Here is a 21,656-nt window from a genome sequence, read left to right on the forward strand (position 1 = left end):
TATATATATATATATATTTATATATATATATATATATATATATATATATATATATATATATATATATATATATATGGAGATGGATTTCTCCACAGGGTTGGATTGCCCTTATTCCTCGATACAGAGTGACTTACAGTCAATGTTGTATATGTTCCGGGATGGACTTCCCTGGGCCGGATGGCCATATTCAGTATCGGGTGGTTGAGCACTTGAGAGTGGGAGTACATTGTGCATTTCATACAGTCAATGCATTGGCATGTAGAGGTAGCTGAGTTATATATATCCTAAACTGTTCAGATCTGTATTTACCTTACCGCTTTGAGCTGTCTATTTAACTAAAAGCACGCCTACATTTCTGTACATTGATTCTATTATATCTGTTGAGGTTGAGTTTGTCACTACCTTTCAGTCCATAGTTTGGACTCGTTACTTACTGAGTTGGTGTACTCACGTTACCCCTTGCACCTTGTGTGCAGATCTAGGCACTTTTGGTCCTAGTGGCAGTCGCTGATCGAGGCTGAAGGCTTAGGAGACTATTGAGGTATCTGCATGGTGTCCGCATGCCTTGACTCTCCTTCTTCATCTCTAAAGGTATTTCAGTTTGTTTTCTTTAAACATTGTAATAGACTATGCTCTCCTCTATATGCTGATGAACTCAGTGAAACCCCGGTTTTGGGCAGTTGTATCAAATTCGGATTTTATTTTGTTTTCCAAAATGTTCCTTAATGAATTTCCGCTTCCGTGTTTATTTTTTAAAAAGAATACTATTATGGTGTTGGATTATTGAGGTGAGGCTGGCCTAGTTCCACGATAGGCGCCATCACGACGGGTCGGGTTTTGGGTCATGACAAGTTGGTATCATAGCCTAGGTTACATAGGTCTCACGAGTCATGAGCGGGTTTAGTAGAGTCTTGCGGATCAGTACGGAGACATTTATACTTATCTTCGAGAGGCTACCGAACCCTTAGGAAACATCATATTCTTGAATTTTTGTCGTGCGAATTTGTTGATTCTGGTTACTAAACTTGTGTTATTCTATTCTCTCACAGATGGTGAGGACACGTGCTACCGGTCAGGACGGACAGCCACCAGTAACACCAGTTGGGGCCGCGAGAGGCCGAGGTCGCGGTAGAGGCCGTGGCAGGGGCAAGGGTGCAGCTCGCTCAGCAGCTAGGGCGGCACCTACAGACCCACCAGTTACCCCAGTCCAGGATTAGGTCCCGGTTGTAGATGCACCAGCGGGACCTGCTCAGGCACCAGCCGTTCCTATTGTTATCCCAGGCCTTCTAGAGGCCCTAGCTCTAATTTTGACCGTGCGCACCAGCCTTGCTCAGGCGGTCTCTGTTCCGGCCGCAGCAGCTACTTCTCAGGCCGGGAAAGATGCTCAGGCTCCCGCCGCCTGCACACCTGAGTAGGTGGTGCAGGGACTTCAGACACTGGGGACACCACCAGCAATTTCTAGAGAGCCATACAGTTTGAGTTGGGGACCCGTGTAGAGCTCAGCACTGCGTTTCACGCACAGACCGACGGGCAGTCAGAGCGGATAGTTCAGATATTCGAGGACATGCTAAGAGCATGTGTGATTGACATTGGGGAATAGTGGGATCAGTTCTTGCGTTTGGTCGAGTTTTCTTACAACAACAGTTATCAGTCCAGCATCGAGATGGTTCCATTCGAGGCCTTATATGGTCCACGATGTCGTTATCCCATCGGGTGGTTTGAGCCCGGTGAGGCTAAGTTATATGGTACTGATTTGGTGAAGGATTCCATGGAAAAGGTAAAGTTAATTCAGGAGCGACTTCGCACAGCACAGTCCAGACATAAGAGTTACGCGGATCAGAAGGCACGTGATGTATCATTTATGGTAGGCGAGAAGGTTCTCTTGAAAGTCTCGCTGATGAAGGGTATTATGAGATTCGGGAAGAAATGCAAGCCGAGCCCAAGGTTTATAGGCCCATTTGAGGTGTTGAGGCGGATTGGGTAGGTTGCTTATGAGATTGCTTTACCTCCCAGCCTATCAGGGGTTCATCCGATTTTTCACGTGTCTATGCTCCGGAGGTATCACGCCGACTTGTCACATGTGTTAGACTTCAGCACTATCCATCTATATGAGAGCTTGGGTTATGAGGAGGAGCTAGCTGCCATGGTTGCTAGACAGGATTGCCAGTTGAGGTCCAAGAGGATTTCCGCAGTAAAGGTTCAGTGTAGGGGCCAACCAGTCGAGGAGGCGACCTGGGAGTCCGAGGAGGACATGCGGAGCAGGTATCCACACTTATTCAGCACTTCAGGTATGAATCTAAACCCGTTCGAGGACGAACATTTATTTAAGAGGTGGAGAATGTAACGACTCGACCGGTCGTTTTGCCTTCTAGAACTTCGTTCCCCTAAATAAGAATTCTCGTACTTGTTTTTACTGATTTATAACTTGCGGGGAGGGTTAGTTCGGGAGTTGGAAGAGTTCGGGTTGAAATGGGAACACTTGGTTCCTTAAGGTTAGCTTAATAGGACAAGTTTGACTTCGGTCAACATTTTGAGTAAACGACCTCGGAACCGGGATATGATGGTTCCAATAGGTTTGTATGATAATTTCGGACTTGGGTGTATGTTCGGATCGGGTTTCAGATGACCCAGGGGCGTTTCAGCGCCTAATAGTGAAAGGTGGCATTTTGAGTAAATTCCATAAGTTTGGGTTGAAATGGATTTTTACATTCTAGGCATCCATTTGGGATTCCAAGTCTGGGAAAAAATGGCTCCGTTTGGTGATTCTGGGCTTAGGAGCGCGTCCGGAAGTGGATTCAGAGGTCCATAGGTCGTTTCAGAGTCATTTGGCGAAAGTTAGAAACTTGAAGTTTTTGGAAAGTTTGGCCGAGGGTGGACTTTTTGATATCGGGTTTGGATTTCAGTTTCGGAAGTTGGATTAGTTCCGTAATGTCATTTAAGACTTTCACGCAAAGTTTGGCGTCATTCCAAGTTGATTTGATAGGAATCGAACGCGCGGAAGTGTTTTAGAAGTTTTTGGAGTTCATGCGTAAATTCATGCGTTTTGGCATCCAATTAGTGGTTTTTGATGTAATTTCGGTGTTCCGATCGCGCGAGAAAGTTTGTATGATGTTGCTAGACTTGTTTTGGTGATTGGTGTGGAGCCCCGAGGGCCCCGATGAGTTTTGAACATTCGAAAGGGATGAAACACACACCAGATTTCTGGTGTTTCTTGGCATCAGTTGCAGGTCTCACAAATGCGAACCTCACATTTGCGAGAAGAGCTTCACAGTTGCGAAGAAGCTCGACTGGGTCATTGTTCGCATTTGCAATAGCTGAGTCGCATTTGCGACCTCAGCAGTGATCGCATTTGTGACCCCTGCGTCACATTTGCAACCTGGGCAGCTGAAGCCAGGCTTCGCATTTGCGAACCTGGTGTCACAAATGTGACATTAGAGGCCTGTGCCCAGCTCTTTTAATGCGGGACTTAGGCCATTTATTTCATTTCACTTCATCTCTTGGACGATTTGTGGAGCTTTTGGAAGAGGGTTTTCACCTAGCACTTTGAGGTAAGTAATTTCTACACAACATGAGTTAAATACATAGATTATGGGTAGATTAACATGTAAAAATTAGTGAAAATCAAGAGTTTAGATGGAAACCTAGGTTTTTGATAAAAATGAGATTTGACCACGAAATTGGTTATGAAACTTAGTAAAAATTATATATTTATGTTCCTAAGGCTATGGGTAACAACTTTCTTCGAAAATTTTCGGAATCCGGGCACGTGGGTTGGGGGTGAATTTTAGGAATCTTGCAATTTGGGTTGGGTAATCACTTTAATAGTGGAGATATGAACTTTTGAGAATAAATTGATTAGTTTATGCAATGTTTGACGAGTTTAGAGTCATTTAACATCGAATTAGGTGGTTTGAGCGCATTCTTTAATTGGGAAGTAGGGCTTGAGACGAGGTAAGTCTCCTGTAACGACCCGACCAGTCATTTTGAGCATTTGCACTTCGCTCGCCAGTTCTCAGGCATGACTAGCCCCGTATGATGTATTACCACTTATGTAAATCATCGGTTTTGGTTTTCAGGTAAATCGGAATAGATATGGAAGGATGATTATCATCTTGAAGCTTTAAATTTGAAAGGTTTAACTCAGTCTTGACTTTTTAGTATTTGATCTCGGATTTGGATTTTTATGATTTGGTTAGCTTCGTTAGGTGATTGGGGGCTTAGGAGCGTGATCGGAATGTATTTTGGAGGTCCATGGTAGAGTTAGGCTTGAATTGGAATGGAATTTTGGTGTTTTCCGGTTGGTAGTGGTAATTTTGATATCGGGGTCGGAATGGGATTCCGGAAATTGGAGTAGGTCCGTTGTGTCAATTGTGACGTGTGTGCACAATTTCAGGTCATTGGGATGACGTTTGATAGACTTTTGATCGTTTGCGGAATTCGGAAGTTTTGGAATCCTTAGGCTTAAATCCGAGGGTGATTTAGTGTTTCGGCATTGTTTTGAGTGTCCCGAGGGTTGGTATAAGTTTGAATAGTGGTATATGACTTGTTCGTATTTTTGGTTGAGGTCCCGGGGGCCTCGGGATGAATTCGGAAGGTTGTCGGAATGTTTGGAATTGGAGTTGAGCAGCTTCAGCTGCTGTTTCTGTCATAACCACACCTGCAGATTGGGAACCGTATGTGCGAGCCGCAGAAGCGGAAGGTAGACCGCAGAAGCGGCAAGGATCGCAGGAGCGAGGTCTGGACTGCATCCGCGAGCCCGCAGGAGCGAGACCTGGGTCGCAGGTGCGGCGTCTGAGGGTTTTAATGAAAAACCGTTGATGCGGTTAAGTTGACCGCAGGTGCGTTAATTTGTCCGCATATGCGGAAATGCCTGGGCAGAAAGTATAAAAGGCCATTTTCGCGATTTTCAGCTTATTTCCTCCATTTTTGAGACAGGTTTAGAACTTTTTGAGAGGATTTGAAAAGGGATTCAAGGGGTAACGCTTGGAGGTAAGATTTTTGAACTCAATAGTCGATTCTATGGTGAATTTTGAGTGATTAGGCATGAAATTATTGGAAACTAAGGGTTAAAATTGAGAATTTGGGGCTTGAAATTGAAAAGTTTTCATTGGAGATTTGAGGGGCCATTTGAGGTCCGATTTTGATGCTCTTGGTATGTATAGACTCGTGGGAGGATAAGGATTCTAGTGTTGTAATTTTTATTAAATTCCGAGAAGTGCTCCCGGGGGTCGGGTTTTGCCAATTTTGGGATTTTCAATCTAATTTGAATATTTTCGCGTGGGCCTTGTTCCTTTGGACTATTTTGGTGTTATGATTCTGATTTTGGTTAGATTCGGGGCGATTTGAGGCCAATCTGAGAGGGAAAGGCATCGCGGGCTAGAGTTTGGACCAGTTTGAGGTAAGTAATGATTCTAAATGTTGTCCTGAGGGTATGAAACCCCAGATTTCACATCGTTGTGCTACTTTGAGGTGATGCACACGCTAGATGTCGAGCGTGGGGTCGTACACTATTGGGGATTGTGACTTGGTCCATCCCGTACGACTATTAAGTCGCGTATTTAATTGGAAACTGTTTGATATTATTATATTTTGGAAAGTATTACTATGTTTGGGGCTGAATGTCGTGTTTGGGCCTTGTGCCGGCTGTTTGGATCCTTAGGGGCTTTTTACTACTATTTCCTCACTATTTTTGGCAATATTTACACTCAGTCATGCTATGCTTTCATTGATTTCATAACTCGGTTTTTATTTACTCCTTTCGATTTTATAAATGATATTTTGAGCCGAGTACCTGTTTTACTGTTAGCCCGAGGGGCTTGAGTGAGTTCTGACTAAGTGAGGCCGAGGGTCTGTGTTGTGAGGATAACATGGGATCGGGCTGCACGTCGCAGCAGGTTGTACTGATTTGTGATTATGAGAGGCCGAGAGCCTGATTTATTATGCCACGAGATGGCTTGTGATAGCGCTTGGGCTGTAGAAGCCCCTCCGGAGTCTGTACACCCCTAGTGAGCGCGGGTACCCAGTGAGAGTGATGTGATATTGCCCGAGGGGCTGATTACGAGCGATTGTGAGGTAGCCCAAGGGGCTGGTTCTGTTGATATTATGCCCGAGGGGCGGTTTATGGTACATGTTTTGCCCGAGGGGCTATTTACAGTTCTATCATTTTGACTCACTGTTTCTTCACTTATTTGAAACTATTGAAAGATGTTTTAAAAGAAAAGGGTTTTACTGAAACTGAGTTTGTTTTTACGAGATAGTTGATTTTTGGACTGTTTTGGAAATGTACTGTATTTGCTGTAGTGCAATGACATGAGATTATCTGTTTCTTACTGCTCAACTGCTTTTACTTTTATTACTTACTGAGTTGGCGTACTCACATTACTTCCTGCACCTTGTGTGCAGATCCAGGAGTCTCGGGACGCGATAGTGAGTGCTGATCAGTTTTCTAGCAGGTCTCCGGAGTTGTCTAGGTAGCTGCTTGGCGTTCGCAGCCCTACACTTCTCCTTCTTACCTTACTTAGATTGTCTTAGTATTTTGTTTTCGGACTATGTTAGCATTTCTTGTTCTCAGACGGGTTTGTAGTTGCTCATGACTGGTGACACCCCGATGTCAGGCTTGTGTTATTTTCTTCTGCACTGGTTATTGAACTTATATTATGGGATTTTAGTTAATTAATGGCTAAAAATGAATTTTTTATGATTTTCTGGTTGGTTTTGGGTTTATGTCGGCTGGCCTAGTTTCACGATAGGCGCCATCACGACCGGGTCAGTTTTTGGGTCGTGACACGTTGGTATAAGAGCCTAGGTTACGTAGGTCTCACGAGTCATGAGCAGGTTTAGTAGAGTGCCGCGGATCGGTACAGAGACGTCTGTACTTATCTTCGAGAGGCTGCAGAACCTTTAGGAAAGCTTCACATTTTTGAATTCTTATCGTGCGACATTGATTCAGCTTGAAATGTAACTCTTTGAATTCCTTCTACGCGTTTGTATGCGCTCATGAGCACTCGGTATCAACTGTGCATCGACGACTTGTGATTCCCTGATCGAAGGGCGAGATGTGATTTCTGTGTGTTGATGTTGGGCCAATCTGGAGGACTTGAGGTTGGGCTTTGCTTGCAGCTTGAGCACTGAGGTGTTGATTGTGTGAGCACGTGCTTTTGGATTTATATGTTTGATAGTGTCCCTATTAGTTGGAGTGATGACTGGATAGCTACATGATGAGTATGATGTGACTGCGAGATGTGTTCATATGATTTGAATTTGGCGAGAAGGGTCTTCTTGAGGGTAGAAGGAACTATATGGTGCTTGATTTCCACTGTGATTTGATGTATAGCCCCGAGTTACAGGTGTTGAATGATCTTTCATGTTGTCTAGATGGGGAGTGAAGTAGATTTCATGTTGGGATATGAGTTGACTCAGGAAAATTAAGTGATTGCATGATGTTTATGACGGTGGAAGGGCATAAAGAGATGTTAGTTTGAGGCGAAGCAGGTGGGTTATCCCCTGCGAAGTGTCCTATAGTTTGTGTGATCCTTATGTTATTTGTTGGAAGACCTCTTTTACCAGTGAAATATACGTGTTGCAGTTTGAGTTTGGATCGCGTATGGGAGTTGTCTTGACTCTTGCGAGGGTGAATGCGAGATTGCAGAAGATTTGAAGTACTAGATGGTTTGTGTTGCACGAGCTTATGAAGGACTAAGTTTAAGCTCACTTTGGTATTATGGCAGTAATAGAGTATAGGCATTGTGAGCTATTGTGTGTTTGATCTATGGCTTTGAGCCAAGTGGGGGAGTCTGCCATTGATCAGTTGATTGCACGGTTATGTGCTGTGTTGGTTCCCGTTTGAGGCAGATTGGTGAAACGGTTATGGCTTACAGAGGTTGAGATCGAGGATGACTCAAATAAAGGAAATTTGGAATAGGGGTTGTGTTATGCTTTATGGGTGTAAAAGAATCATGGAATGACTTGAGTTGTTGTGGTGAATGATGTAATGTACATAGAGCAGGAATTTATTTGGTTGCATTAAGGTGGGGCCACTTTCTGGGGTGTTGGAGTGCTAATGGAGCACAGGTCGTTCGGCTCGTTTGATCAATTTAATTGAGATCTAAGTGAAGTGGATGACACCCGAGAATGGTTTTAAAGGATTCAAGATTTATACGTAATAATTGGAGATCTTCAGGATGAGTATTTGGCTAGAAACTGAGGTTTATAGTGGAGGATGACAAGACTGGTGGCATTTCTATATCATATGGATTCTACATATCCGTATCAGGAAGGTGAAAGTAATGGCTTTAGATTCGTAGGAAGTCTCTTCAGGGTAAGTATTCGGAATGTGGTGCTCTTGGGGATATTTTAGAGAGTATTCAGCGACTTATGAGCCTTAGACAGTGCAGTTTTATGCTTGGGTCTAGTGTGGTGAATCTGGGTTGAGGACTGCGGTATCATAGCAAGGAGAAGTAGCAATTCGAAGGTAAATCAGAAGAAGCTTGGGATAAATAGGACAACTTGGTAGTAGGTCGGATCGGCATGATAAGAGATATGATTAGTTCTTTGGGTGCTTATGGGGTAACGAGTTTCTACAGATGTCTCGTGGCAATGCTCTTGGGTTTTTGGTGACCTGCGTAGCTTGGATGAGCTAAAAGGACTCAGTCCTGATGGTTTGGTTTTGTGCGAATGAGATTCAGAGAGTTCTTGATGGTTTCTACCACGGTCAGAGATGTATATATTTTTTACTTGCGTGAGGAGCATGTAATGTATAGTGATTTTCTTCTAGATGGGATCAAATGGAAAGTTCTTGGCTAGTAAAGTACGTAGTTGCTTATGGCTCGGAATGATTCTGAAGTTCTCATATTTATCATGGGATGGCATGGTATATGCGGTATGTTGTGTAGGATTAAGAATTGCTTGTGTTAGGTCACGGTCCAGTTCCGAAAGGAAGGTCTATTCTTAGGCAGCATGGACAGTTTTGGATGACTAGGTAAATGATATTACTAATTGGTGGGGCTTGATGAGGGTATACATTTTAAGAAAGGGCAAAGTGTTTGATTTAAGGGTACATCATTGGTATTGCGGCACTCTCTTGTTTGATCGACTGCTGATATTCGAGTTTGTTTGGTGGCACAGAAGAATTTTAGGAGTACCCCTCATGGAATGGTTGGGTATTAGAGGTGTGTTATATATTCGGACAGTGGAATTGGGATCGGATATGGTGATTCGTATGCTATATGGATTTAGAGACTGGGAGTTCTCATAAACAGGTTATGTTGTGGTTGTGAGTCGGGTGTATCGGCCTTGTGTGGTGACTATCGGGGGTTTGGAGACCCGAGTGGATTCTTTGTTGCTTAGTATGTTAGATTTTGATGTGATATTGGGTATGGACTGGTTGTCTCCGTGTCGTGTTATTCTGGACTGTTGCACTAAGACGACGACGTTGGCTATGCCGGGGATGCCACGGATTGAGTGGCGAGGTTCGATGGATTATGTTCCCAGTAGGGTGATTTCATTTTGAAGACCCAACGGATGGTTGGGAAGGGTTGTCTTTCGTATTTTGTCTTCGTGAGAGATGTTAGTGCAGAGACTCCTACCATTGATTCAGTTCCGGTGGTGAGGGATTTTCGGATGTGTTTCCTGCTGCCCGGCATGCCGCCGGACAGGGTTGTTGATTTCGGTATTGATTCGGTGTCGGGAACCGTATCGTATGGCACCGGCAAAATTAAAGGAGTTGAAGGAGCAGCTTCAGGAACTCCTTGATAAGGGGTTCATTGGTAGGCTAATATGGATGTGTGTTTTGCATCGAGTCAGCTTTGTTGACTCTGAGTTGCTATTGTTGAGGGATGTGTTGATTCGATTGCTATTGAGCTTATTAGTGTTCTGGGGTGACCTATGAGTTACCTTTCCGTGTTGCGAGGTGTTATGATTTGTTGGTTATAGGCACATATGGTGCGGTTTTATTAGGGTCTCATAGTTGAATTCGAGCGAGAAGGGTATTGGGTATAGCTCGGTGGATGGGGTATCGGTTGTGTCCTTTCGGGTTTGTGTGGTGTTATGTCATTTGCTTTGCCGTGTTATGATGATTTGCTTTTGGTACTAGACATCAAATTGTGCGTGGTTGTGATGTTGAGCATAGTGACTTGAGGTGTTTCATGTGGACCCGTGTTTGGATAGGGTCGTGATTACGTGGGGGTATGATCCTTCAGGTTAGATTCATGTGTGCCGGTTCTATAATGTGTGATGGATTCTTAGCATCGTGTTGTGAAGGTACTGGTGAGCTTGCGGTACAACTCTCTCATTTGAGTTATTTTCCATGATTTGAGTATATTTGGATTGTTGCTTGTTGGTGCGCGGATTGTACGGGTTGCGGCTTTAGATTGTATTGATGTGTCATGTCACTAGAGCTGTCATGGTGGATGAGATGAGGGCATTTAGATCTAGAAGGAATACTATCGGAGTTGATTTCAGCATGTTGGAAGGATAATATCGAGATTCGGCTTAGAAATTTACTATGGTCCTTGCCGAAGGAGAGGGAGCTCCATGACTGGTTGATCTGAGGAATGGCTATGACTTGCTACGTGTTTCTTTACTCATTGGCAGTATATGAAAGTGTTGGAGTGTTATTTCATAAGAGGTTTATTATCGGAATTGGGTTGTTTGGGCAGCTGCTGTGATGAGAAGTTATCGCTATGAGTGTTTGAGTTGTGTAGTATATCATGTGATTTCCATCTTGAATTGTGGTTATGGCTTGATTTAGGCGTTTTCAGACTTATTCGGTGTGTAGATGTGAGATTCTGATCTTATAGATAATTTCGGAAGTGGGAATTTGGTTCTAACGTTATGGGCTAGGATGGATTGTGAAATTTCAGATATATTGTTCTATCGGACCTATATGAGATAGGGTGATGTGGGGTCACCCCCGGTATGTGCATGGTAAGGTTATATAACGATTTGTTGGCTTTTGGAACAACTCTGGGCACGTTCGAGGACGAACGTATTTTAAGTGGGGGAGGATGTAACGACCCGACCGGTCATTTTGAGCATTTGCACTTCGCTCGCCAGTTCTCAGGCATGACTAGCCCCGTATGATGTATTACGACTTATGTAAATCGTCGGTTTTGGTTTTCAGGTTAATCGAAATAGATATGGAAGGATGATTCAGCTTGAAGCTTTAAATTTGAAAGGTTTGACTCAGTCTTGACTTTTTAGTATTCGATCTCAGATTTGGATTCTTATGATTTGGTTAGATTCGTTAGGTGATTTGGGGCTTAGGAGCGTGATCGAAAAGTATTTTGGGGGTCCGTGGTAGATTTAGGCTTGAATTGGCGAAACTGGAATTTTGGCGTTTTCCGATTGGCAGTGGTAATTTTGATATTTGGGTCGGAATGGGATTCCAGAAATTAGTGTAGGTCCATTGTGTCAATTGTGACGTGTGTGTATAATTCAGGTCATTCGGATGAGGTTTGATAGACTTTTGATCGTTTACGGAATTCGGAAGTTTTGGAATCTTAGGCTTGAATCCGAGGGTGATTTAGTGTTTCGGTGTTGTTTTGAGTGTTCTGAGGGTTGGTATAAGTTTGAATAGTGGTATATGACTAGTTCGTATTTTCGGTTGAGGTCCCGAGGGCCTCGGGATGAATTCGGAAGGTTGTAGGAAAGTTTGGAATTGGAGATGAGCAGCTTCAGCTGTTGTTTCTGTCATAACAGCACCTGCGGATTGGGGACCGCAGGTGCGAGCCGCAGAAGCGGAAGGTAGACCGCAGAAGTGGCAAGGATCGCAGGAGCGAGGTCTGGACCGCATCTGCGAGCCCGCAGGTGCGAGACCTGGGTCGCAGGTGCGGCGTCTGAGGATTTTAATGAAAAACCGCCGATGCGGTTAAGTTGACCGCAGGTGCGTTAATTTGTCCGCAAGTGCGGAAATGCCTGGGCAGAAAGTATAAAAGGCCATCTTCGCGATTTTCAGCTTATTTCCTCCATTTTTGAGATGGGTTTAGAACTTTTTGAGTGGATTTGAAGAGGGAATCAAGGGGTAATGCTTGGAGGTAAGATTTTTGAACTCAATACTCGATTCTATGGTGATTTCTGACTGATTAGGCATGAAATTATTGGAAACTAAGGGTTATAATTTAGAATTTGGGGCTTGAAATTGGAAAGTATTCATTGGGGATTTGAGGGGCCATTTGAGGTCCGATTTTGACGCTCTTGGTATGTATAGACTCGTGGGAGGATATGGATTCTAGTGATATAATTTTTATCGAATTTCAAGACGTGGGCCCGGGGGTCTGGTTTGGCCAATTTCGGGATTTTCGATGTAATTTGAATATTTTTGCGTGGGCTTTGTTCTTTTAGCCTATTTTGATGTTATGATTCTGATTTTGGTTAGATTCGGGGCGAGTTGAGGCCGATCCGAGAGGCAAAGGCATCGCGGGCTAGAGTTTGGACCGGTTTGAGGTAAGTAATGATTGTAAATGTTATCTTGAGGGTATGAAACCCCGTATTTCACATCGTTGTGCTACTTTGAGGCGACGCACACGCTAGATGTCGAGCGTGGGGTCATGCACCGCTTGGGATTGTGGCTTGGTCCATCCCGTACGACTATTAAGTCACGTATTTGATTGGAAACTGTTTGATATTATTATATTTTGGAAAGGATTACTATGTTTAGGGCTGAATGCCGTGTTTGGGCCTTGTGCCGACTGTTTGGACCCTTAGGGGCTTTTTACTACTATTTCCTCACTATTATTGGTAATATTTCCACTCAGTCATGCTATGCTTTCATTGATTTCATAACTCGGTTTTTATTTACTCCTTTCGATTTTATAAATGATATTTTGAGCCGAGTACCTGTTTTACTGTTAGCCCGAGAGGCTTGAGTGAGTTCTGACTGAGTGAGGCCGAGGGCCTGTGTTGTGAGGATATCATGGGATCGAGCTGCACGCCGCAGCAGGTTGTACTGATTTGTGATATATGAGAGGCCGAGGGCCTGATTTATTATGCCACGAGATGGCTTGTGATAGCGCTTGGGCTGTAGGAGCCCCTCCGGAGTCTGTACACCCCCAGTGAGCGCGGGTACCCAGTGAGAGTGATGTGATATTGCCCGAGGGGCTGATTACGAGCGATTGTGAGGTAGCCCGAGGGGCTGGTTCTGTTGATATTATGCCGAAGGTGCGGTTTATGGTACATGTTTTGCCCGAGGGGCTGTTTACGTTTCTATCATTTTGACTCACTGTTTCTTCACTTATTTGAAACTATTGAAAGATGTTTTAAAAGAAAAGGGTTTTACTGAAACTGAGTTTGTTTTTACGAGATAGTTGATTTCTGGACTGTTTTGGAAATGTGCTGTATTTGCTGTAGTGCTATGACGTTAGATTATCTGTTTTCTTAATGCTCAGCTGCTTTTACTTTTATTACTTACTGAGTTGGCGTACTCACATTACTCCCTGCACCTTGTGTGCAGATCTAGGAGTCTCGGGACGCGATAGTGAGTGCTGATCAGTCTTCCAGCAGGTCTCCGGAGTTGGCTAGGTAGCTGCTTGGCGTTCGCAGTCCTGCACTTCTCCCTCTTACCTTACTTAGATTGTCTGAGTATTTTATTTTCGGACTATGTTAGCCTTTCTTGTGCTCAGACGGGTTTGTAGTTGCTCATGACTGGTGACACCCGAATGTCGGACTTGTGTTATTTTCTTCCGCACTGGTTATTGAACTTCTATTATGGTATTTTAGTTAAGTAATGGCTAAAAATGACTTTTTTTTATGATTTTCTGGTTGGTTATGGGTTTGTATCGGCTGGCCTAGTTTCACGATAGGCGCTATTACAACCGGGTCAGTTTTTGGGTCGTCATATCTCCTTTCTAACCTTGTAAGAGGGAATTAACCGCATAGGTGAATTAAATAAATGTGTGTACCTATTTGTGGGGGCTACGTACGTATGAGGTGACGAGAGTCCGGACGTAGATACTAATATGCTATTGTCCGGGTAGTTTAGGACCCATATCATGCTTCATTTGAAATGTTTGCGCCCTTACTTGCTAATTTAATTACTTGAGTCAAGTCGGAAATTTCATAAAAGAAGTGTAAAAGGTTAATTCACTTACTCGATGATTTAATGGAATACTTGATTGTAAATGTGTAATTTGTGTTTTCTTTGAAAATAATTGCTATATGTGGATCGGGCGGAGCGCCTCGGTAGTAAACAGATGCATCTATGGTTCACGTCGTTCGACACTCCGGCAGTGTACAATTTATATATTATGTTGGAACGGGCCGTATAACCTCGGCATAATTTTCGCATAATAATTATTTGGAACTCTCCATGATTGATACTGCTTAAATGTCTTGAAGTGTAAGATGTTAAATGATATAACTGAAATTGAAAGTATATTTGTGAAAGACAAACTTATCATTTTCTGTTATTGAGCTTTCGGTCCATGCTTAGTATAACACTTTAATTATATTATTGTTAGCTCATAGTAAGTGTCAAAGTAGACCCCTCATCACTACTTCTTCGAGGTTAGACTGGATACTTACTGGTTGTTGTTTATGTACTCATACTACACTTCTGTACTTAATTGTACAGGATCTGAGGTAGGTGCATCTAGTTTTCCCTCCGGTGCGTGTAGTTAATCCCCACCTCGAGACTTCACGGCAAGCTGCTTTCCGAGCCGTTCTGCAGCAACTGGAGTCTCCCTTATGTTTTACTTTTCTGTCTATTTCCTTTCAACCAGTAGGCTAGCATTCTTTTGTATATTCTACTAGATTGCCCACACACTTGTGACACCAGGTCTTGGCACACACACAATAGTAGACTTATGATTTTGGGTTTCCTTACATGATATCGATTTGTACTTATTGCTTCCGTTTATTTATGTTACACTTGCGAATTTCTAAATCTTTTTAACAACTAAGGGAATGTTACTTCTTAATAATTTATTTAAACGGAAAATCACTAGTTGATCAGTGTTGTCTTGCCTAACGCCGGTGTTGGGCGCCATCACGGTCTATAATATTATTGGGTCGTGACAGTAATAAATAAATAATGGATAAATTTCTTTGTTTTATCTTCTTAAAATAGTTCTTTTTCACCCTCTTCTCTAGATAGATTGATTAGAATTCTTCTCATAAATTTCTCTTATATTACAACTGGGAAGGGATGCCCGTGCAATGCACGGGCCAAACATGGAAGCTTTGAATTAGATAATTTAGTTTCTTTTTGGATATGGTTTTTTTTAAAATGTAAGGTATTTCATACACATAAAAGTAGCACTAAGACTCTGTTGTAAAGTGCAATAACAACAAAGAGTACATAAGTACATCCGAGAAAAGTATAACCCTGACTAATCTTGTAATATTTTTAACATCTCTAAGAATTGATTCGGCCTCATTTTCATGTTCTACTCTTCAAAACATCTTATCGTATTCCGTTGGTTCTTTCTCCTGGCTCTCTCTTCATCATTCTAGCACTTCCAACAACTTAGTAGTATGCAGTATTCAACTGGTTCTTTTTCCCTGCCAGCCCTTTTCTATTCCAAAAATGATCCACCACCATAAATGAGAGGAATGAATGAACATGAACAGGAGAAAAAGTTCAAACATGATCAATACCTAATCAGTCATTTGACGTACTTATTAGGTATTCAACTAATTTTTCTTTCACAAGTATTCTGGTGCTAATAGCGATACAACTCCACTTTTAATCAGAAAGAGAAACTAACGACCTAAACTGTTTACACATATCTATATAATGTGTGCAAAAGATGACATAAGAACACTGCATGTCTCTACTCTTATACAGTTCAAAAAAGTATGTCTACTATCATAGATATATGTGAAACGCAACACCCAGAATATGTAGGTAATATTTGCACCTCTAGGAACATAAACACACACCTTAATCCCATGTGCAAAAGCTAAAGTCCCAGCTTAGTAGTTAGCCTCCATCCTCCTGAAAAACACAGCATAATAGAAGTCTTCTATTGTCTTCAAAAAGCAGGCAGCACAATCAACCTTGCGGCCATGGCCATGTATAGATGTAAGGTCAAATAGAGGATAAAGAGGAGTACCTTTATTTTCTGGTAATCTACTAATAGATCCGCTTCTTCCCACACAAAAAGATGTAAACTATATCTGTAGTAACATAAAATATATAACTCTTACAACAGTACTTTTCAACATATTATATGTGCCAACAATCTATTAAACATCATGTTGCATTATTAAATATTACTTATGGGTTGATAATTGATATAACATTCTTATTGATCATCTTATTCATTGTTTGTTTGAAAACTGAAAAAGAGAGTCAAGAGAATTTGGGTTCAAGCACATTAGTAGGAATATATGCTACTCCATTAATTCCATTAAGATCTGCATTACTCGTTACCTGATCAAAATTGTTGCTTAAGGTATATTCGCAATCTCATGTTCTTCCTTGCATTGTTAGTGTGTTCTTAGTCTATGAGTAAAATCTCTTGTAGATACTCTGTATACCACTATTTCCATCTTTCTATATCTTCTTATCTGTTCAGCACCTTGTTTAGCTTGGCTTACAAAATATATCTCCTAATTTGTAGGTTGGCTATTATGATCTGGTTGATGCTTCACTCGCATCATAATTTTCCCTTCTAATTTTCTTCTCACGACCTATGACCTACGATCTCTTTTAGTACGGCAACTTCATCACAAGAGGGTTGGGGTTGAAGTGAACTATCCAGTAGAATTGATAGGAGCAGTCGCAGCCATCTTACCTGCAAGTTGTTCTTGTCTCTCCAGCTCTATCAATTGTGAATTACATGTTAAACTGATTTGGCCTGGCCACTAATTTCATCTTCTTTCTTATCTTCTTTTTTCTTGTTTTGTGCTGTGGTTGCAGCTCATTAGATATTTGCTCTGTTGCTTCCTTTGATGAACCCTTGCAACAACTTCTAAATATACCACATCATTCTTAAACTTTCTTTTTTCTTTTCCGAGAAGAGATTAATTTGAAGGGCTGAGCAGTTTCAAAATATACACTATATAGTTTCCATCTTCTTATGAAACATAGACATGAGTAGGAGCTGTGCGAAAAGGACAGACAAACACATAGGAAGCTGCATGATAAAGATTCCAAAAGCAGACATTTATTCTAATGCTATCTGCAACTATATCAACTATCGAGATATATATATATATAGAGAGAGAGAGAGATCCTTTCTGACCTGTTTGGATTAAATTTATCTTCATTTTTCATGATGAAGTATTTGAACTAAACTTATGCATGACTCAAATCATACATAAATTTCATTCATTAAAACTCTTAGTTTCCCTCTATTTTTATCAATGTAGATCTATTTTCTGAATTCTGACATATTTTTATATAATTTACCTTACATTACTAAATAAATAAATCCCGAAGAGACACATCCGAATGTCCAGCCGATGTTAAAGGAGTCTTTTTGAGACACTCTTTAATGCGAGTCTTGTAAATCTTGAACATATATGAAGTGGCTGTTTAGGAAGATTAGTACTTCATATATATAAACCAGCATTTTTGGAGTCCAATTAGTTGATAACCATTTTGCATTAGAATCAAAATGTATGGTCACAGATCAAAAGAAAGAAAGAATAAAAAAAGTGAGATTAGCTCATATAAGGTGAAAATACAAATTAGACCAGAACACCATATAACATAGGGGTCACTTAATAGTTCGTAGCACATTTTGATTCTTTTTGCATTGGAAGATGCTTATAGGTTTATGTTACTGTGAGATAAAATTATAATTAAATCAGTCTTGTTTGAAACTTTTGGCTCCTTTATTTCTTGGTATTTCTCAGTGACATTGCTCAACATTATTTAACTCCATTTCCCCCCCACCCCCCCCACCCCCCCCCCCCCCCAACAAAAGATGTGCTTAATACACTGTGCACCACGGCCCAATTACCTTCTGCGTCATGCATTATCTTCCACTCACCCTTCTGTTTATTATTCTTTTTTGAATTATTTCGTGCATCTCCTTTTTACACCTACTGAACAGTATATTGAAAACAACAGATTTTTTTATAGAGCAATAGAAGAGACCCCAAATCTTCAAGTAACAATTTGGATACTTCAGATTATTGATGAGACCATTTAATTAAGCGTAGGTTAATTGTTACAAAAGTCAAAAGAATATAACAAACAGTAACTAAAATGATACACAATTACATGTATCTAAGGATCAATTTCTGAACATGAATGTGCGAATAATAGACGCATGGAGTAATAATTATTGAATTCCAGAACTAACAAGTTACACAAAAGTAAGTAAAAGTAACATTAAACAAATCCAAACAGAAAAAGATAGCCCTGTCATGTTTACCCAGAAAGTTCAAGGCTACTAGAAATGATGGAAATAAAACTGTAAAACAACATGCATAGAAAAAAAATAGAAATCCAAAAGTACAAAGAAAAAGAAAATATGAATAAATAATATAAACTTACATGCATTATATAATAAGCTTATAGTTTGACATTCTGACTGAATGGGAAGTTCAAGTTCAGGCAAACAAAGAAGAGCAAAGGAGGTACACAAACACGCACATTCCAATTTCCAACCACACCAAGAATAAAAGTAGGGGAAGATAGAAATAGAACGTTACAGGAAAAGTTTACGGAAGAAGAAGAAGGTGATACAAGGGAACTGAATAAAAAAGAAGATCAGTTTAATGTGACTAACATAGATCTTATTGAAAGAAAATAATACTAATGTAACTCTTATATTCAAATAGAATAGCACATTTTTTTAAGGCAAGCACATTTAAAGAATGTAACTTCTTGTTTCCCACAATTGAGAAAACACGAACATGGGAACTGTGAACTTACCGTAAAAAGGAGTATTGAGAGAATGAGACTAAGAAGATAACCTGCCAAAGCAAAATTTACGAGTAAGTTTATAGAGAAAGGTTAATGGGCCGAGTAGTTAAAATTCAGCAATTGACTACAATGAAAAAGCCAGTTGGATGTATATTAACAAGCAAGGATTACTATCAGACTCTTACCAATTTTCAGCAAAATAATAGTAACATGTAAGGATTTACTACTATATTCTTACCAATTTCGGCTAAAATAATGAATCCATGTGAAAATGAGGCACAAAGATACACATGCTTTACACTACTTAGACAGAATTAAAGCAACAAAAATACCCAAAAGAAGGGGACTGCTAACAAATGACCATACAAACTCCCATAAGCAACAAAATGTATGCCATAAAGAAAGAGACAAAAGAGAAACCCGACAGAATGAAGAAATTGGCAAATGCCAAACCAAGCAGTGGGAGGGCGAAAGAGATCAATGGTGAGAGAGAAGAAGCAAAAAAAAATAGTAGAACAGAAAGAGCTCTCCGCCTCTCATTTGCTATCTTACTAGTGAACACCAAAATAATCACAAAATTTGATTTGAGCACCACCCAAAGATCAAGTAGATCCTATGTTGAAGTTCTTCGCCTGTTTCTTCCCATTGAAACTCCTAGAATCGGATGCACAGTAGTAGACCATTCAATTATTTGGTCCATCTCTAGAAGAAAAGTTTCCGTCTCAAATAACCAATTTCAAGAGGCGTAACCACAGAAGACATCCGAGGCGGACATGGAACAACAAAGGAATAAAAAGCTGAGAAATTTGAGAAAAAGAGAGGGGGAATGGAACAAAGGTAAGATAGAAATTAAAGTAAATTGGATGGGTGGTCTGTAACAAAATTCTGAAAACCAAACAAGAGTAAAATAGATTTCTTTGAGCACAAAATTATATAGATAGTACTCAAAGGAAGATAAACTAAAGCAAGTGATTACAATCTTAGGAAAGACTATTTTTCCCATCCAAATAGCCAATCATGGGTGAACAAAGGATGAAAAAAAGAAAAAAAAAGAGAGAAGATGTAACGAGCCCGATTGGTTGTTTTTCTTCTAGAATCCCGTTCTCTTAAATATGACTTTCCGTACTTACTTTTACTGATTTATGACTTGTGGGGATGGTTGGTTCGGGATTTGGAAGAGTTTGGGTGATATCGGAAAAATTGGTTCCTTAAGGTTGGCTTAAAAGGCCAAGTTTGACTTCGGGCAACGTTTTGAGTAAACAACCTCCGGAATAAGGATTTAAAGGCTCCAACAGTTTCTTTATGATGATTTCGAACTTGGGCCGTGAATGTCGGATCAGGTTTGGATGACCCGGGAGCGTTTTGGCGCCTAATAGTGAAAGTTGATTCCTAAAGGATTTTGAAGTTCTTTTAAATTTGGTTTGGAGCGGTTTTTTATTGATATCTGCGGACGTCTGCTCCAGCACGATTTCAACATCCCAGATCGAGAACAGTTTCTATAATGTCATTTAAGACTCAGCACGCAAAATTTGGTGTCAATCCGAGTAGTATAAGTGTGTTTCGTCACATTGGAAGTAGCATTCGAAAGCACTTGAAGTTCATAAGTTTGATTCAATTGGTTTTAGGCTGTGATTCTTTTGATTTAGCGTTGTTTTGGGTGTTCCGAGGGTTCGAGCGAGTCCTTTTATCATTCCAAAACTTGTCGGTATGTTCGGTGGCGGGGCCAAGGGCCCTGAGCGACAATCGAACGAGGCTCGAGTTAGTTGAAAATAGAGAAGGAGCTGAGCACCAGGCATCTGTCATAAAACCGCAACCTGCAGTCGGCACCGCAGGTGCGAGCCCGCAGAAGCGGCTGAGCCATGCAGATGCGACCATAGGTGAACTAGCCATAAACCGCTAGAAAGCGGCCTCTTTCCGCAGAAGTGGAACGACAGAAGCGGTTGGCTTCTCACAGATGCGGCCAATAGAGATCCACAGAAGGACGCCTTTTCCGCAGAAGCGGTTGGGCGCAGTGCGGTGCCCAGGACCGCAGATGCGGAAACCACTGAAGGTAGAGACCTTCATTTATTGCGGGAGTTAGCCCATTTTTGCCTCATTTCCACTCATTGGTTGGCGTGATAGGAGCTCTTGAGAGGGGATTTTGCACCAAGCTTTTTGGAGGTTGTATTCCTACTATTTGAGTTAAATACTTGGATTTTTTGGGTAGATTAACATGTAAAGATTAGTGAAAATCATGGGATTACGAGTAAAACCTAGGGTTTTGATAAAAACAGATTTAACCACGAATTCGTTAATGGAATGAAGTAAAATTATATCTTCTTGATCCTTAGGTTATGGGTAACAACTTTCTTCTTCGAAATTTTCAGGATCGGACACGTGGGCCGGGGATGAATTTTAGGAACTTGCATTTACGGTTGGAAAATTACTTTAATAGCTAGAATATGAACTCTTTGAGTATGTATTGACTAGTTCATACGTCATTTGAATAGTTTTGAATCGTTCGGCTGCGATTTGAGTGTTTTGAGCGCATTCTTGAATTTGGAAGTAAGCTTCGGGCAAATCTCTTTTCCTAACCTTGTAAGAGGGAATTGTCCTCATAGGTGATTAATTGGTTATGTGCTTCTATTTGGGGGCTACGTACGCACGAGTGAACGAGAGTCCGTGCGTAGACCACTAATATCTTAAGTCCCGGGTATTCTAGGACGAAAATATGCTTTACTCCTGCCATAACTAGCAACTTGGTTGTCAATTTGATTGGATCATATCATTTTGGAAAAATGAATTTCTAAAAAAGTTAAAACATCATTTTCTTGACGCGTTAAAGAGAAATTAACATTAC

The 21,656-nt window shown here is 41.1% G+C and overlaps 1 long non-coding RNA gene across 4 annotated transcripts in view; it reads right to left on the bottom strand.

Annotated features, from left to right (window-relative positions):
* Positions 1 to 15,261: 15,261 nt before the first annotated feature.
* Positions 15,262 to 21,656, bottom strand: part of LOC109213369 — a 19,860-nt gene continuing 13,465 nt past the window's right edge. Inside the window, exons 1-4 of one of the 4 annotated variants that reach the window (XR_002066005.1) lie at positions 16,734 to 17,804; positions 16,050 to 16,113; positions 15,877 to 15,931; positions 15,262 to 15,509 (exon numbers count right to left, since the gene is read on the bottom strand). This is a non-coding gene — a long non-coding RNA (uncharacterized LOC109213369). Of the gene's footprint in view, positions 15,510 to 15,876; positions 15,932 to 16,049; positions 17,805 to 21,656 lie in introns of those variants that run through there. The other 3 variants (XR_002066007.1, XR_002066006.1, XR_002066004.1) reach the window with 3 other exon arrangements.

This window comes from Nicotiana attenuata, unplaced genomic scaffold, assembly GCF_001879085.1.
Source record: "Nicotiana attenuata strain UT unplaced genomic scaffold, NIATTr2, whole genome shotgun sequence".
NCBI lineage: Eukaryota > Viridiplantae > Streptophyta > Magnoliopsida > Solanales > Solanaceae > Nicotiana > Nicotiana attenuata.